General features: G+C 35.6%; 1 long non-coding RNA gene across 1 annotated transcript in view; it reads left to right on the top strand.

Annotated features, from left to right (window-relative positions):
- The first annotated feature begins 1,719 nt into the window (after positions 1-1,719).
- The window catches only part of LOC135204445 (uncharacterized), a 153,618-nt gene continuing 140,005 nt past the window's right edge, over positions 1,720-15,332 (top strand). Inside the window, exons 1-2 of the long non-coding RNA XR_010312222.1 lie at positions 1,720-1,822; positions 8,867-8,945. This is a non-coding gene — a long non-coding RNA (uncharacterized LOC135204445). The remainder of the gene's footprint in view (positions 1,823-8,866; positions 8,946-15,332) is intronic.

Here is a 15,332-nt window from a genome sequence, read left to right as displayed (position 1 = left end):
AATTTAGAATGCCATAAAATTGTGTAAACACATTTCATACTGTCTTTCAAGCTTCATTTCTATTGAATAGGAGAGACACGTAGTCGTTACTCCCAGTCATTACCAGCAGGAAGGAGAGAGAGAGAGAGAGAGAGAGAGGGAGAGAGAGAGAGAGAGAGAGAGGAGAGAGAGGAGAGAGAGAGAGGGTTTAACTTTAACCTTTACCTAATTTTCTATTTCATACAGTTTTATTCAGGCTATTTCAAAATGGCAAAGTGTGTGTGTGTGTGTGTGTGTGTTTGTGCGTGCGTGTGTGTGAGCCTTGCTTCTTGTAATCTGACCACTTGTATTTACAGGGCTCTCATTTTCTAAGAGCTGAACCGCCTAATATGAATTCACAACAAGAATATCCGTGAGATTTTTCAAAACATAAAGTCCACCTCGACTTAAGCTAGAATTTCCGCGAAAAACCAAAAATGAATAAATTAATCCCCTTTGGAATTACTGAATATAATGAAATCCAAAAAATTTACGTAATTGATGAACCAACATATATCTCCTTTCTGTAAAGGAGACCAGTTTTTTCTCTCTCTCTCCATTCAGGATAAAGGGTTTTTCGATAAATGCTAACAGCAGGATAGGAATCATGAGACCCAGTCCTACTCTGAACGACGCGACGTCTGTAGAAGGGAGAGCTAAGGGCCGGTTGGTGAATGATTCAGCAAACTTCAGTGAATGACACAAATCCCGATGCATTATGGTCCAGGGATTAAACAAAATAAATAAATAAATAATAAAAGTAATCCGCTGTGCCTGAAATGTTGGAGAGAGAGAGAGAGAGAGAGAGAGAGAGAGAGAGAGAGAGAGAGAGAGAGAGAGAGAGAGAGAGAGCATTATCGTCAAGTGATTTAAACGTTAATTTATAAAACAGTAGCTTTTAAATATATGATTGACTCGAATGATAAAAATACTTAACATATCTGATATAGTTTCTGGGTCTTCATACCAATTAAATTTGATTTAATTTCGTGTAATTCAGACTGCCAAGCTGAGCACCGCTAAATATATAAGAAACCAAACTAGATTAAATATGGTCTTCTCTAAATAGTAATAACACTTTATCAAAATTTTCTCCATTTTAGTACTCGAAGTGTTTGCCATTAGAGAAAGGTTAAATATACTCTAATATTAACCATTACGTTTTGGAAAGAGAACTGATGCGCTTTCGCTGGCCTTAAACTTATTAGTCTCTACTCGACTTACTCTCTCTCTCTCTCTCTCTCTCTCTCTCTCTGCCTTGGGGCAAACCTAGCCTTAACATTTCGTTGTTAATAAGCTAATTCCTTCACTGGTTTGTCTCGTAGAAATATTCGTAATTAATTATACTAAAAACAATCCATCAGTGAATCAGTTTTAGGCTCTAACAAGGTATTTCATTTTCTCCCACCCAACATTAGTTACGCCCCCCAATGCCTTCTTGAACAGTTCAAGAAGGCATTGCGGCCTCCCCCCCCCTTTCTCTCTCTCTCTCTCTCTCTCTCTCTCTCTCTCTCTGGCTTCTTGAAACTAACGGTATAAAAATAATTTCTGGAAATATTCTGGAAATAACGACAACATTCTCTTCTGGTCTTCGATCAATTCGGCACGACGTCATTGCCGAAGTGTCTCGTTGTGGACAATATAACGACCTAATGGTCAAATTCGCTCTAGTTTCCGGTTTGTCTCTCTCCTGCGTTCCACAGATGACAAGGCGACCTACCGTCCTCCGAAAATCAGTTTATTTTTGACTCTGTGAAGTGGGTAAGGTGACTTCTTGGAGCCAGTACTGGGTTTTGTCTATATCGTGAGTTTGAGTATTTGTCTTAAATCTATTAAGTTCTTAATTGCATATCACTTTTAGAAAGTTAATTTTGGAACGTATATTTGGATATTGCGTGATATTTACTCGAGCTACTTGACGTATGTAAGCTCTTTTCCTTTTGTGATAATGAGTAGGGTTTTTGAAAGAGGTAAGCTATTAAATTGTGAACCTCTTTTCGTGCATTACGGCCTTTAAGTGTTTCGATTAATCTTACCGAGTCTTAAATAGAAGGAAGTGTCCTAAAATCCCGTTGTTTATTAATTGGTACATACCTACTGCATTTACCTACTGCATTTTCCTATTCGTAATTACATGTCCATATGTATTAATTAATGACGGTGATATTTGAGTAAATTTTTAATAGCTCTGCCTTAGTGCCTTGGTCACTATTCCAGAACCGTATATATTAGTTAATGACAGTGATTTGAAAGGAAATTTTAATAGCTCTGCCTTGTTCGTTATTCCAGAGCCATACGTATTAATGACAGTGATTTATTTCTCTACTTTATTCGTAATTCTAGAACCCTATATAGTTAATAACAGTGATCTGTAATTCCAGTACCCTATATAGTTAACAACAATGAAATGAAAGGATATTTTACTAGGCTGTGCTTTATTCGTAATTCTACAACCCTTTGTAGTTAATAACTGTAATATGGAAGGAAATTTTACTATTTCTGCTTCATTCGTAATTCCAGAACACTATATAGTTAATAACCGTGATATGTAATTCCAGTACCCTATACAGTTAATAACAGTGATATGAGAGGAAATGCTAATAGCTCTGGACTTTTTTGTAATTTTAGAGCCCTATATAGCTTGTAACAGTGATAAATTCTAATAGCTCTTGACTTGTTTGTAATTTCAGAGCCCTATATAGCTTGTAACAGTGATATGTAATTCTAGAACCCTACTTAGCTGTTTTTTCGTAATTCCAGAACCTATATAGTTAAGTGATATGAGAGGAAATTTTACTATATAGTTTAAGTGATATGAGAGGAAATTTTACTATATAGTTAATAAGTGATATGAGAGGAAATTTTACTATATAGTTAATAAGTGATATGAGAGGAAATTTTACTATATAGTTAATAAGTGATATGAGAGGAAATTTTACTATATAGTTTAACCCTCTTACGCCGATTGGACGTATTAAACGTCGAGTCAAAATGTCTCCCGTATGCCGATTGGACGTATCATACGTCGGCTCAAAAAAGTTTTTTTAAAAATTCGCGGAAAAATACTTATAGGCCTACCAGCCGAAAACTTTTTGTATCACGCGCCTTGGGGGATGCTGGGAGTTCACGGATCAAGGCGTTGTTTTGTTACAATCGCTACGCAGGCGCGCAAGCGCGAATTTCTTTCTTATCGCAGCTAAAAAGTATCAGTGACACATCTCGGAAATTATTTCGTCACTTTGACATAATTATTGCACCATTTTAAATTATCCTTTACATGAAGTATTATATATGAAAATGTGCGAAAATTTCATGCACAATACAACTAAAAAATACTCATGATTGTAGCTTTTATCAGTTTTGAAATATTTTCATATAAATAACGATAAGTGCAAAAATTTCAACCTTCGTCAACTTTGACTCTACAGAAATGGTCGAGAAACGCAATTGTAAGCTAAAATTCTTACATTATAGTAATATTCAATCATGTGCCTTCATTTTGCAACAAATTGGACGTCTCTAGCACAATATTTCGATTTATGGTGAATTTATGAAAAAAACTTTTTCCTTACGTTCGTGCGATAACTCTTCCGATAAATTTTTTCGTGCGATTGTCCTAATGTTTGCACCCTTTTAAATTTGCCGTTACATAAAGTTTTATATATGGAAATGTGCGCAATTTCCTGCACAATACAACAAAAAACAACCCATGGTTGTAGCTTTTATCAGTTTTGAAATATTTTCATATAAATAACGTTAAGTGCAAAAATTTCAACTTTCGGTCAACTTTGACTCTACCGAAATGGTCGAAAAACGCAATTGTAAGCTAAAACTCTTATATTCTAGTAATATTCAATCATTTACCTTCATTTTGCAACGACTTGGAAGTCTCTAGCACAATATTTCGATTTATGGTGAATTTATGAAAAAAAAAAAACATTACGTTCGCGCGGTAACTTCCGAAAAAATCAGAATTTTTTTGTGCGATTGTCGAAATATTTGCACCATTTAAAATTAGCTGTTACATAAAGTTTTATATATGAAAAAATGTGCGTAATTTCATGTAGAATACAACTAAAATGATTGAAGGTTGTAGCTTTTCTCTTTTTTTTCGAAATATTTGCATATAAATCACGATAAAATAGAAAAAAAACCACGTTCGGTCAAATTTGACTCTACCGAATAGTTGAAAACGAAATTGTAAGCTAAAACTCTTACGGCCTAGTAATATTCTGTCATTTTTCTTCATTTTGAAACAAATTTGAAGTCTCTAAAACAATATTGTGATTTATGGTGAATTTTTGAAAAATATATTTACCTTCACTCCGCGCGCCGATTCGCGGCCGCAAGTCTCCGAAATACGTACATGGCATTATCCTAATATTTTGCTCCTTTTCATATTAGCCTTTTTATAGAGTTTCATATATCAAAATGTGCGCAAATTCATGAAGAATACAATAAAAAATAATTGAAGGTTGTAGCTTTTTCCATCTTCGAAATATGTCCATAAAAAAATATATATATTAAAATTTCGACATTCGGTCAAATTTAACTCGTCCGAAATGGTCGAAATCTGCAATTCTAATCTAAACTCTTACAGTATCGTAATATTCAATCATTGTCTTAATTTTGAAACAAATTGGAAGTCTCTAGAACATTATTTAGAATTACGGTGAATTTTTGAAAATAACATTTTTTTTTACGTCCGCTCGTTACGAATTCGTACATCATTTTGTGATAATATTTTTCCGGTGTTGCTTTTATTGTTTTACAATGTATTATATATCAAAATGATCGCAATTTAGTGTACAATACAACGCAAAAAAAAAGTAACTGGTTAGCTTTGACCGTTTTCTGCACAGCGTGATTTGAATACAATTATGTATGAATTTTTTTTTTTTTTTTTTTTTTTTTTTCGCTACCATATATCGCATTATTTACATATGATAATGTATTATTTTTTTCATTTCTGATGGTTGCATTCTAAACTTCAGGCAATGACAAAAAAAGGAGCCAAAAATGAACTCTTAATCTTCAAAAGTACGCGCGCTGTAATTTTTTGAAAAAATTATTTTTTCCACTTCCGCGCTCACTCTCAAACCAGGCCCGGCATACGGGAGAACGTTTTGATTTTTAGGGCTCCGGCGTAAGAGGGTTAATAAGTGATATGAGAGGAAATTTTACTATATAGTTAATAAGTGATATGAGAGGAAATTTTACTAGATCTTTACTTATTCGTAATTCCAGAACCCTATATAGTTAAGTGATATGAAAGGAAATTTTACTAGTTCGGCTTCATTCGTAATTCCAGAACCTATTTGATGGTTATTTCTACTGCTTCTCAATAGAATTTGTCTTATTTTCTCTAAAGTAAAAGCCTCGTTAATCCTTTTTAATTTCCTTTGACTTAATTACTGGTATGTGGTCTCGCGTACAACTCAAATAGGCTTTTTCCATTTTGCTCTCGCTTAGTATGTCTTGCCCTGAAAACCTATTCAGGCATGATGGCTACTAGAATGGCGGAGTTTTGTCCCCATTGGCAATCCGTTCGGAGATAATGGCAGGATGGCTACGAGTATAGCTTACGGCACCTTGGATAGGGAGGTATCTTCCTGTCACGCTTTTGTCGTGGGCCCTAGTAATAGTGGATGATAATGTGCAAAACCAACAACTTAATTGGAGGTCACTTTTACGGTTTCTTGTTAGTGTTGCTTGAAGGGTAATTTATTTGGAATTCTGCAGTTTTCACGTTATTTTGATTTTCTTGGTAATTCGCTCATTCTTACATTTAGTATGTGGACTTTTTATAGCCTAATTGACTTCATTCGTTCGTGTTGCCTATAAAGTATCTTAGTCCCTAATTTATGACTTTTAACTTTACTCTAGGAGCCAGTGTGAATCTTTGAATTAAGGGCTTGTAACACTGTCTTTTTACTTTATCCATTTCGCTGAAACAGTCTGTCGTGCATGGAATAGAAAACTGAGATTAATATAAAAGCAATGACTGTCAGTGATGAGATATGACTGCTTTTATTGCCAATCCGATTGGGGTCAAGATATGGTCATGACTATATCTTGCAATGAGGTTTCTTGAATGGCACCATTCAGATTGTCGTGGATCTGCTGTATTAGTATTTCCAGGGCCCGGTACATCAGGGAATGAATATGTACAAATTTTAGTTCTTTTCTTGTATCTATTGTGTATAGGGTATTTATCATCGGAAGAGCCAAACAAGCGCTATAGTACGTTTTTATTTCCCATTGGGACGTTTTCGGCTTTAAAATATGATGCCATTTTCGAACTAGGAAGTAAAACATAAAATCAAAGAAAAGTATAATTTTATTCCCATTGGGACGTTTTCGGCTTTAAAAATACGATTTCATTTTCGAACTAGGAAGTAAAACATAAAATCAAAGAAATGTAGTGTTTGGTCTAGTGGAACGAGGAATTTTTCATGAGACGCCGTCAGGAAGTTGAAGTTACAAGTGAAGACCCTGGAAGGTCGCTTGAAGGAAACTTATTTCATCGACTTTTACGTACTGAAAAATGCAGTCAATGGAAATGTTTAGTCTATAGTAACATCACACGGGAAGTGCACAAAAACAAAATTTCTGATTTGGGTGGACGCTATGCGTGAACATCATGTGACCCTTCTAGAAAAGTTTATAATTTTCCTTGTTAAGAATTATCTGTAGGAAGTTTATTTTTCAGTCTAAACTTTTGTGTACTAATCAAGACTTAAATTAAAAATTAAAGATTTCCTTCTGAATCGCCTGTTAACAGATTGAAACAACTGTTCATTTTACCAGTCACATTTTGAACCTTTGCTCTGAGATTTGTAAATACTGTTATAATTTTTGAAAATTAACACAAATCTAATAGTTTTCTTCATTGCCTAAATAGCAAACCTGAAAATATAATTACTTTGGATAGGGAAGTTAATGTGATTATATTTTTAGATATTTTCATCGTGTTTAGAGGAAACTCACTTTTTCAGGATTAGGATTAGTTTTTTTAAGTCAATGATGTCAGTGTGGCGGTAGCGATTGGTTGTGCACAAGTGCTCCGGCGTAAAACGCAAGCCACTGCCGTGTTCCGATTTAGCTGAAACTGAGCTATTGTCGTCTATGGAAAACTCATTAGTCAAGCACATTGTTAGTGATCAGGGCAGAAGGCATTACTGCTATTAACATATTGCCAACCCAATAGGAGTTTTTAAAATGTAAGGACAAGATGTGAATGCAGTTGATGGTATCATAGGAGTGAGGTTTCTTGGGGGACATCATCGGGAAATAGGGAAGTGGCTCAGTCGCTTTCGTTGTTAAATTGGCCACATAGGCTACATTAGTGAAGGAAGGTGAATCAAACTCATTTTTAGCTTTCTAGACTCGTCAGTAGGCTTCTTTAGTTCCATACACAGATTTTGACGTCCACTAGTGTCCCTTCGTACGTCAAGGTCGTTTAACTATGTTTACTCCTCCTTTCATGTTAAACAAAATTTCTCGCCCCCTTGTTTCTAGAATGTACAGGACAGTCAGTCCTCCCTCCCTATCCCCCTTTTGGAGCCTTATGCACATTAACTGAGAGCCTTGCCATGCCCTTTTGTCGCCTTCCCTCACTCAATTGCTTCATGACAATTAATTACCCACAATAAAACAAAAAGTTCTATAAGACAAATGGGTCTGTACCATTATCTATTCCCCTCTCTAATCCGCCTCCTCCCCCCCCCCCCACTCCCTTCCAAACCTTCGTCTTCCTTCAACCTATCCTACAACCCCCTCTCCACACCCCCAACGTAACTGGTGGTTTATGTGAATGTCGTTCTCTTGGTGAAGTGCCCCAGAATCCTTTTAATTGATTTCTAGTAACGAGCAGATTCGTTGATTCAAGTTAGAGCGGCGAAAGCGCTGAAGTGCTAGTGCGTTTTTTTTTTTCCCAAGGCTCTATACATTAGTGAATGAAAATTATCAAAAAAACTAATAGAATAAGCTGGATGCTGTGATTACAAACGGGGAAGCTACTTCATTCCTGAATATGGAAGTATAGTGGTGTATAATTGTAATTGCAGGCTTCTTCTTAAATATGGAAGCATAGTGGTATTTAATATGTAATTGTTACTTCATTCTCGTGCTGATTCCTGTCTCGAATGGTCATGACCTCAGCGTGGTGAGACAGTGGCAACATGGTTCATCCATGATGGATGTGTGACATTCCTCGTGTATGATCCATGGCTAACGGTGACCAATTCATCTGTGGTGTGTAATATCTTGGTGATCAGAGAGGGTAGTAGACATCTGTTCTTTTTAAAATTCTCTTAAAATTAACCTGAAAATCTTGAAAAAGACTTCAATTTTGCTTAATGATGAATGTGAGGTAGGTGAATGCTAAACAATATTTTCTGTAGACACTATCCTTTAATGATTTGAAGAGTTAATGTAGTTCATCAGAAAGAAATTAAATTTTTTTGTTTTTCCTAATATATGCCAGAGTTTATAGAAGATCTTTTCTTGTAAAGAAATGAAAGAAGAATCGGCTGAGAAGTAAAAAGAGTTCAGAATGCTGATGTAGGCGATAATAAACTATATGTTGAATGACACTGAATAGAGAAGGTTAAAAAAAAGTATTTAAATTCTGGGGTACTTTGTGTATGAAAGTGGATGAGAAACTAATCATATTCTGAGGAATTAGGGGCATATATTGTCCTCTGTGACTTTGATTAAAATAAAGCTCAAATATTCTCTTAATTCATTAAAAAAATTAAATTGGTAAGTGTTCCAACAAAAAAAGCTTGCTTTAAGAGACACCTGGAAAGAGAGAAAAATTAAGATTATTTTCCCTTTGTTGCAGTTAACTGTACTGGATCATCTCGGCAGAGAAGAATAAAATACAGGGTTGAAGTTATCGTTGCGGATTTTGACATTGATTGGTTTGTAAAAGTGCCAGTTACCGATTTCTTTTATAAAGGAAAAAAATTTATTTAATCTCGTCGAGGCCAAATAGTTTGCAGAGAGTCAAAGAATTTATCTATTCTCTCTAGGCTGAATAGTTTGGGGATAGTAAAAATATTAATTTAATCTCTCGAGGCTAGATAGTTTTCAGATAATCAAAGAATTTATTTAATCTCTCGAGGATAAGTAATTTGCAGATAGTAAGTTTAATAGTTTGCAGATACGTAGTTTATTTAATCATTCGATAGAAATACTTAGCTTGATTCTAAATAGTGTGCAGATAGTAAAAACTAATTTTGGTAATTTTTTTTTTAAAGAAATCCTTGACTCCTTAATCGAAATAATGTGAGTCGATGGGTTTGTTATAGTTAAAGCAGTGCAAAGTGAAGTGAGTGTGCAATAGTTCGGCACTAAGCGGCGCTGGTGAAGAAAGTGCAAATATGACTTAAATTATTCGATGTTCTTAAGAGAACTTTGATTGTTATTCAGCAAGTTCTTGGATTGTTCTTATTAGAGTGCTCGATATAGTTTTCATGGATTTAGATAAGTTATTTCCGGATTAAGTTATTGTTCCATTCAATTATCATCTTTCACTCATTATTCCAGGTTCATTTGATTCAAAGATCTTCTTTCTGTCTAAGACAATGTTTCCATTTAATTGTTATTTCCGGATTCACTCATTATTCCAGGTTCATTTAATTTCAGTTTTCTGGAGTAAGTAATTGATCCATGAATCTTATTTCTGGATTCACTCATTATTCCAGGTTCATATAGTTTAAGTATCTTATTTCCGTATTGAGTCATTGTTCCTTGACTCGAAATAATTTGAGTCAGTGGGTTTATGGTAGACGTAGGTGAAATGTTTGTGTACATATATTATTTTGTTAGTAGTTTAATGTACATACATTATTTTGTCAGTAGTTAAGCAGTGCTGGTGAAGAGAGTGAAACAGTGCAAAGCAGTGCTGGTGGAAGAGTGCGGGTAGTGCTGTGTGCTGGTGAAGTGAATGCAATAGAACGGCAACTAAAGCAGTGCTAATGAAGTGAGGACAATAGTACGGCACTAAGTGTGGTGAAGAAAGTGCAAATATGACAAAGTTCTTCTTTACTCTGTTTGAAACAGAGAATTGACAGTCTTAATTTTTTTTCCTCTGCCCTACCCCCGTTAATGCGGTTAACCTAGTCACTAAGGTTAGAAAAATCACGGCGGTGGTGACCTGTCCTTCCTTGCAATAAGGATGATAATGAAGGAGATTGGTTTGTGTATGTGGTGGTTAGTGTATAAAGGATCTTGGTGAGGTAGTGCTATCTGTGCTGGTGAAGTGACCACAATAGTACGGCACCAAGCAATGCTTGTCAAGTGACTGCAATAGTACGGCACTAATCAGGACTGGTGAAGAAACTGCAAATATGACTAAAGTTCTTCAATTTATCTTCAACGAGTTCTTTGATTGTTCTTTGTGAAGTTCTTTGATAGTTTTTTCATGAATTTAGGTACCTTATTTCCGGATTAAGTCACGGTTTCATTTAATTATCTTATTTCCGGATTCAGTCATTATTCCAGGTTCATTTAATTTAAAGGTTAATTTAATTTAAATATCTTATTTCCTGATTAAGTTATTGTTCCATTTAATTACCTTCTTTCCAGATTCACTCATTATTACAGGTTCATTTAATCTAGATAACTTATATCCAGATAAATTAGTTTTTCAGATATTCGAATTTATTCAATCTCTCGAGGATTAGTACTTTGCAAATAGTGAAAGTGTGTTAAATTATTTGACGTTAAATAATTTGTAGATAGGCAGTTTATTTAATCATCTAAAATAGCTTGCAGATAGTCTGTTTAATCATTTGATGCTAAATAGTTTTCAGATAGTCAAAAATATTAATTTGGCAATGTTTTTTTTATAGGAAATTATTGAATTTAAATAATTTGAGTCGATGTGTTTATGGTAGACGTAGGTGTAATGTTTCTGTACATATATTTTTTTCTTAGTTAAGTGTACATATATTATTTTGTCAGTAGTTTAAGCTGTGCTGGTGGAGTGAGTGCAACGTGCAAAGCAGTGCTGGTGAAGTGAGTGAGGTAGTTGCTATTTGTGCTGGAAGTGAACAGCACTAAGCATGCTCGTGAATTGAGGCAATATTACGGCACTAAGCAGTGTGGTGAAGAAAGTGCAAATATAATTTAAAGTTCTTCGATTGTTCTTCGATGAGATTCTTCATGAGATTTTTCAATTGTTCTTCGATATAGAATTTTTTTTCATATTTATATATTTTAAGATTAAGTCCTTGTTCCATTTAAATATCTCATATCTGGATTCACTCTCCACGGTTCCATGTGTCTTAAATTTATAGGTGCACATGTAGATTTTGTAACTGTTGAAATTTCAGTGTAAAATTATATTTGTAAGTTAATGGGTTGAGGAAGGAAGGGGTTTTTCAGATACTACTTTTGGCTAGCTGCCACTTATAGCTGAAGACTTGAACCAAATCAAAACTTACTAACAATGGAACAGGCTCTACGAGCATAAGTCGCCTCTTACTTTACTTCCTACTTTTGAACCCCTTTTACTTTCAAGTAAAGAAACCTGGGGTTGGCATTTTTATGGTGTGGAAACTCCTATCAATGTTGATTCCGGGAGTCCCCTTTCTAGGAAGGGTTCGCCCTTACTAGTTAGGGGCTTGCCTCACGGTTTAGGGTTCCGTGACAGTACTGGGGGGGGGAGGGGAGGCTTTGACAGGCCGATCTTTCCTTGGCATTGACGTCCCCTCACTGTCTCGATGGTCATGGCCTCAACGCGGTGAGACAGTGGCAACATGGATCATCATAACGGATGATCTATGGCTAACTAGTGACCATAACACCACAGGTTAAAGTCTCGGCTAATGAAAATTTTGTATTCAAAGAAAATGCTGTTACAAAATCTAAACTACACAAATTTCAATCTATTATCGGTCCAGGTGTCTCGATTTAAATGTCTTTTCAGATTTATATGAGTCATGAATTTAAGTATCTTTTTTCAGATTTGTAGGAGTCCTAAATTTGAATGTATTTTTCAAGATGAAGAGTGTGCGTGCATATCGGTCATGTATTCGCTTTACTCTGTTTGAAACAGAGAAATGACAAGGCATCTAATTTCTTTTACTCCGCCCTATCTCCGTTAATGCGGTTAACATAGTCACTAAGGCTAGTAAAATCACTGCGGTAGTGACTTGTCTTTGCAATAAGGATGATAATGGAGATTAGTTTGTATGTGGTGATTATTGTATCAAGTATGTGGATCTTGGTGAAGTGACCACAATAGTACGGCACCAAACCGTGATTGGGAAAGGAGTGCTATAGTATGGCACTAAGCAGTACTTGTCAAGTGACTGCAATAGTACGGCACTAAGCAGCATGGGTGAAGTGAGTGCAATAGTATGGCACTAATCAGGGCTGGTGAAGAAACTACAAATATTACTGCAAATATGACTAAAGTTCTTAAATTGTTCTTCAATGAGTTCTTAGATTGTTCTTCGTGGAGTTCATTGATAGTTTTTTCATGAATTTAGATACCTTATTTCCGGATTAAGTCATTGTTCCATTTAATTATCTTATTTCCGGATTCACTCATTATTCCAGGTTCATTTAATTTGAAGGTTCATTTAATTTAAATCTTATTTCCGGATTAAGACATTGCTCCATTTAATAATTATTTCCAGATTCATTCAGTATTCCAGGTTCATTTATTTTAAATAACTTAAATCCAGATAAAGTAGTTTTTCAGATATTCGAATAATTTATTCAATCTCTCGAGAATTAGTAGTTAGCAAATAGTAAAAGTATTTTAAATTATTTGACGCAAAATATTTTATATAGTCTATTTTATTATTCGATGCAAAATAGTTTGTAGATATTTAGTTTAATAATTCAACGCTAAATACTTTGCAGATAGTCTGTTTATTTAGTCATTTAATGCTATATAGTATTCAGATAGTCAAAACTAATATTTTGGTAAGTTTTTTTTATAGAAAATCATTGAATTTAATTAATTTGAGTCAGTGGGTTTATGGTAGACGTAGGTGAAATGTTAATATTCATATATTATTTTGTGCGAGTAGTTAAGCAGTGCTGTTGAATTTGAGTGCAATAGTGCGAAGCAGTGGTGGTGAAGTGAGTGCAGTAGTGCTATTTGTGCTGGTGAAGTGACTGCAATAAAATGGCACTAAACAGTAGTGATGATTAAGGCAATAGTACGGTACTAAGCAGTGCTGACGAAGAAAGTGCAAATATGACAGTTCTTCGATGAATTCTTAGACTGTTCTTCAATATAGAATTTTTTCAAATTTATATATTTTCAGATTTAGTCGTTGTTCCATTTAAATATCTTATTTCCGGATTCTCTCATTATTCCAGGTTCATTTAATTTAAGTTTTCCGGATTAAGTCATTGATCCATGTATCTTATTTCTAGATTCACTTATTCCAGGTTCATATATTTTTAATTATATTATTTCAGAATTAAGTCATTGTTCCATTTAATTACCTTATTTCCGATTCACTCATTATTCCAGGTTCATTTAATTTAAATAAACCTTTTATCCAGATCAACTAGTTTTCAGATATTCGAATAATTTATTCAATCTCTCGAGGATTAGTACTTTGCAAATAGTGAAAGTATATTAAATTATTTGACACTAAATATTTTAGATAGTAAAGTCTATTTAATCATTCGATGCTAATTAGTTTGTAGATAGGAGAGACAAGGTTTTTCTTAGGGTCACTGCATTCCTTGTTTGTGAGGGTGTTCTCAACTAGATGAATACCTATCCTCCAACAAGTTCATTTAGAGTTTCAAGACGCCCAGTCAAGCTTTATTCCCCTCTGCTGCCACGAACAGGAGCCATTTCTTTTTTACCCCAGAGAGGTCCTGTGCTGACTGCAGATTGCCCTGTCTCTGCTCTGCCCAGTGTCCTGTTGTTGCCTTTGAAGCCTCCATGGGACACCTTTGCCTTCACTCTCTTCATTGTAGAATAAAGAGGTCTGCTTCCAGTCCTTAATCCTTTTTCCCATCTCGAATGATGAGGAAGGATTAGGCTGGTGCTCGATCAATAGGACCTTTTGGCCAGCATATTCTCCTTGTGACATGCTTCTGTTAGCAGATGCACCAACCGAGTTACGATAAGGCTCATGACCTGTAGGAATGTTCGTTTATTCAAAAATGTGCTACCAAGGTGATAAGAAAAATCTTTCTTATAAACATCCTGAGATTTCAAGGTTAGCCTTTTTGGGGCCTCCCAAGAAGGTTTTTTTTTCCCAAGGGAATTTGGTGGTTTTGGAAGCACCCAAGTGGTGGGTTGTTGAGGCAACACCAGCAACAGTATTGTAGTGTCATTTATTACCAAATAAGAGGAAGTCTCATTTCCTCTCCTGTTTCAGCTTTAACATGCAGTGGTGTTTCGAGTGTAACTGTAGTGGCACTTGGATAGCTCTATCCAAGCCAACCAAACCCATTTCTGGATAAAAATGTATTGGCAGCACTTCAGCCTCTGCCCTGGATTCGAGTGATGTTGGCAGAGTGCTGCTTTCCTCAAAAATCTTTCATTGAGAGATTGCTCTTCATAGTATTGTTTTCACTCCTCAGTCGAGATTTCACTACTGATGAGAAACGTCTCTTGTCTTCCCATACCACAACAGGGAACTAACCCCAGGTCTCTGAGTAGTATTTGGCTATTCATTTAGGGTTCCTGTCTCATGCTCCGCACACTCTCTTGCAAAATCATCAGGCACAAAGATCTGTCTCTTGGAAAGACTTCCACATCAATCTTTTTGTTCACTGTGGGTCTTATGCGTTCATTGACCCTGGACCCATGGACCACTATCAATGACTTTTCAGGATTGACTTCTATTTGGGGACGTAAACTGTTGGTCCAGTTTTCCTCGTTATCTCCATATAATTTTTCTAAATTTGCAAGGTGTTCAATGGACATTGTTCACCCCCAAATTACAAAAATGAATGATGGAAGACTTTGCCTTTCACTCAAACCTGTTTAGCTCTGCTTTCCTAGGTAACTGAGAAGGAGTTTCCTCCTCTGACCCAAACCTTCGGGTGTCAGCCAAACACAGGAGGGGGTTCCTCATGGCAGTACATTCCAATGTCTTTCAACGACTAAAGTGTGACTAATCCCAGTTTCCCTTGCAAGCATAGGCTTTCTCGTTGAGCAGGAACAGAAAATAGCAGGATAATTTTTTGAGGTCCTCTGTAAAAACATAACCCAGGGGGATTGGTAGACCGTCTTCGCTGGTTTTGGTTTGTTCGTTGGTGGGTTCTTTTTCGCTTTGGTCAGAGGTTGCTTCTATACCTAGTTCACTTCTGAAAGT

This window comes from Macrobrachium nipponense, chromosome 47 (genome assembly GCF_015104395.2).
Source record: "Macrobrachium nipponense isolate FS-2020 chromosome 47, ASM1510439v2, whole genome shotgun sequence".
Lineage (NCBI taxonomy): Eukaryota > Metazoa > Arthropoda > Malacostraca > Decapoda > Palaemonidae > Macrobrachium > Macrobrachium nipponense.
The sequence above is the reverse complement of the archived record's forward strand: the minus strand, read 5'-3'. Positions and strand labels throughout refer to the sequence as shown.